The following is a 3,718-nucleotide window of genomic DNA, read 5'->3' as shown; positions in this document are numbered from 1 at the left end:
ACAAAAAATATACTTAGTTATATTATACTGATTATAACACAAAATACCATATAAAATACCACATCCTATTTTTGTTAACTTCACAGCTATAATACAAACATAAAAAAATAGCTACAATTCAAATATTATCTAGCCATTAAATACACAAAGAAATCTAGCTTATTTTTTATTTGGATAGTACATTTGTTTTTCAATTTTTCTTTTCTTTTCAATGCCCTGAGAATTTTCTTCCTCCACTTCTTTATTTTTAAATTTGTTGATTACAGCCATAAATCTGGCAAATGCATTTTTATCTAAACTTTTACCATAGCTACAAATTTCTTGCATCTTAAAATAAGTATAAACGATTTAATAAAAATGTAACTTATATTTTACTCAAACTACTTCTCGATTTTCTTCAAAGTCCATCCAGACTTTCATTTTTGAACTCTCCTGAATAAAATGGTTTACATCCTCCTGATAATTGATTTGGCTAGTTGTGGGTTGATCAACAAACAAAACATTGTCCTCTTCCTCTTCCCTCACAGTTGGGGAACCTACAACAAACTCGCTCCTCTGCTCAAAAATGGCTACAGCATGTATATGTTTACAAAGTATTGTTTAGACAGAATTTTCTGGACACTCACATCTGTATGTCACACCTGCCATTAAAGGAAAACATATTTTACAGATGTTACAGTATCCAGTGCGACATTGCTCATCACCTAGTTTATGACAAGACACAACCTAGAACTTACCACTTACCGAAACACTTTGTACTTTAAGTTTTCCAAATTCTAAAAATTCTACCTTACCATTCATTTTTTCGGCTTTGTTATGGGCTTCTATTACAATTTTATGCTGATAGCTATTTGAGTTTGGTCTTGTTGACATGTTCCTTGAATGCGAATGCTTCCCCCAGACTTCTCACTTTGCACGCGCTATTAAATCCTAAAAGTAAACACAACAAAACATACTTATGTATGTTTGATAATGATCACTAAGACTTTGTACAACCTCTGATATCACTCCTGTTGCAATTGTAAAATATGTGTTCTTCCCCATTCTTAAACTTGTTTCGGGTCTGACAAGCATAATCTACTTCCCTATTATCTTGTGCCCTCCAATATGTGAATTCTTCAAAATTCCTAAAATTTAAAATTGATTCTTTGACAGTTATATGGTGAATATCAAGCAAATGTTTGTTTAAACAGTTAAAATATGAAAATGTCTGGATATCATTAGTACACATTGGACATTATAATGTGTTTTATTTGTTCCTTCCCAACAAATTCAGGATGAAACTTTTTCCAATGCCTGTTTCTGGTAGATGTGCTTGAAAATTCCTTATCACAAACTTCACAGATTGCATTTTGTTGACTGTAAAATAAATAATTATTCAAATTAGAACTAAAAAAATTATATGTATCTTACCTTAGTGATGCCATAATTGTCTAACAGACAGCAACAGATAAGTGCAAATATAGGTTTAAGTGGAAGGAAATTATACACTAAGAAACACTGGCAAGTTTATTGAAAGGTAATGAAACTTAAACACTAAACAGTAAACACTCAACACTATACACTATGAATTTTTACTCAAATAGTCATAAAGTTGATATAATTGTTGATAATTAAATCAATTATTAGAAAGCAAGCAAAGCAAATAAAATCTGCAATATAGGTTAAGTTAAAGAAAACCAATCCCCAATCCATAGAGAAATGAATATTAAATTACTATATTATACAACTATATTAACATACTTTTAATTATTCTCTGCCCCAATCCGTTGATTTTCAATTTCCTTAGCTAATCGGCAACGAAATTTGACGTACGAACTTTCACGAAAGGATCAGCAGTGCTGCTCCACTCTCAATTTCTCTGATTGGCTGGGCATATTTGTATTTTAACGTATGCTGTAGATGAGGTTCAAAAATTTTTATATTTAAAGGGTGCTTTATCTGGAGAAGCATTAAAATTAATAAATGACCTCACTTTAACAAATGACAATTATAAACATGCTTTAAATTTGCTTAAGAGTAGGTATGAAAATAAACTGGTAGTTATTAATGCTCACCTAAGGGGTATGTTGGATACACCTAACCTTGCAAAGGGTTCGGGTAAACAAATAAGAAACTTTTTAACTCATGTTCGACAACATATGAATTCTTTGATAGTTTTGGGTTTGCCTGTTAAGGAGTGGGATGTACTGCTTGTTTTTCTTTTTACTCAAAAGTTAGACTACCAAACTCATAAGGCCTATGAGTTAGAAAGAAATGCCTCTTTTTCAAATTCAGTGTTGCCAACATGTGAAGAATTTATTAATTTCCTGGAAAGGCGTTGTGTTGCCTTAGAAACTATTGAAGGGGAAAGTTCTCGGGAAATTTATAAAGGTGTGTTTTTATAATCGTGTTGGGCATACACTGATTAAATGTTTTAAATTTGCTGACTTGCCATTAAAGGAAAAAGGTTGATAGTTCAAAATAACAATTTATGTTACCTTTGTTTAGATAATTCACATTCAGTCTCACGCTGTACCAAACAACATTGTCAGATGTGTAAAAAAAGACATAATTTACTATTGCATGATTATTCTTGGGATGGTAATAGAGAAGGTTTTAATAGTAAACATGCCTTGAAAAATTCTAATGCCTTGTTAGGGGTTTCTGGGCATTTGAATAAAATTCAAGAATTGGAGTTGGAGTTGGGTTCAGATGAGGATTACTTTGGGAAAGAGTTTGTTGGGGTGAGTCATGGGGTTGATATGGGTACTCTAGAGGAGCCTGTACTACAACAGGCTGCTGTGGCTCATTCTAATGTACAAGTTATACTGGCCACAGCAATTGTAAATTTGATTTGTCCGGATGGCAATAAATTGGAGGCTAGGGCACTGTTGGACTCTGGGTCCCAGAGCTGTTTCATAACAAGGAAATTGTTTAATAAATTAACAAATGTTAATTGTAAGTTAACTGAATTAATTAAAATAGGTGGTATAGGAAATAAGGTCACAGAAATTAATGAGGTTGTTAATTTAGTTCTCGAGTCTCAGGTTACTAACTATAAGGTAGATATGTCATTTGCAGTTTTAAATCAGATTACCTGCAAGTTGCCTCATGTTTCTATAAAAACAAATATGGTAAAAATTCCACCAGGTATTTTATTGGCTGATCCTTATACCTTCAAGCCATCGGATATAGATATTTTAATTTCAGCAGAGTTTTACTTTGATTTAGTGCTGCCTGATTTAATTAGGTTAGGGTCAGGTCTGCCAGTTCTACAAAACTCTCAATTGGGATGGTTAATTTGTGGAAATGCACCGATAAAGTCAGTTCAGAAAAATAGTAATAAAAATAGCACAAACAATAATTTAAGTGTTAATTTGTTTAGTCATTCTAAGGGCCAGGACGTTAATGAGTTAATTCCAAAATTTTGGCAAATGGAAGAGATATCAGGTCAACGGTTTTTATCCTCAGAAGATAAATTGTGTGAGGAAAAATTTATTAAATCCTGTAACAGATTAGATGATGGATCTTTTCAGGTGGACTTACCATTTAGGGAACAAAATGGATACTTAAAGTTAGGTAATTCGTATGATTTAGCATTGAAAAGGTTTCAAAACTTGGAAAAAAGGTTACATACGCACTTAAAGTTACTTTCTGAGTATAAGGAGTTCATAAATGAATATGTAACTTTAGGGCATGGAAAATACATAAAAGAGGACTCAGTAAATTCTGATTC

The 3,718-nt window shown here is 32.2% G+C and overlaps 1 long non-coding RNA gene across 1 annotated transcript; it reads right to left on the bottom strand.

Moving 5' to 3' along the window:
- Positions 1–732: 732 nt before the first annotated feature.
- LOC126746719 (uncharacterized) lies at positions 733–2,246 on the bottom strand. Its single transcript, XR_007663957.1, has 3 exons — positions 1,414–2,246; positions 997–1,359; positions 733–930 (listed from the first exon to the last, which is right to left on the bottom strand). It is a non-coding gene; the product is annotated as an uncharacterized LOC126746719 (long non-coding RNA).
- Positions 2,247–3,718: the final 1,472 nt, after the last annotated feature.

The sequence above is a fragment of the Anthonomus grandis genome, chromosome 18 (genome assembly GCF_022605725.1).
Source record: "Anthonomus grandis grandis chromosome 18, icAntGran1.3, whole genome shotgun sequence".
In the NCBI taxonomy this organism is placed as follows: Eukaryota; Metazoa; Arthropoda; class Insecta; order Coleoptera; family Curculionidae; genus Anthonomus; species Anthonomus grandis.
Note: the sequence above shows the minus strand (reverse complement) of the source record. Positions and strands in the feature narration are given on the sequence as shown.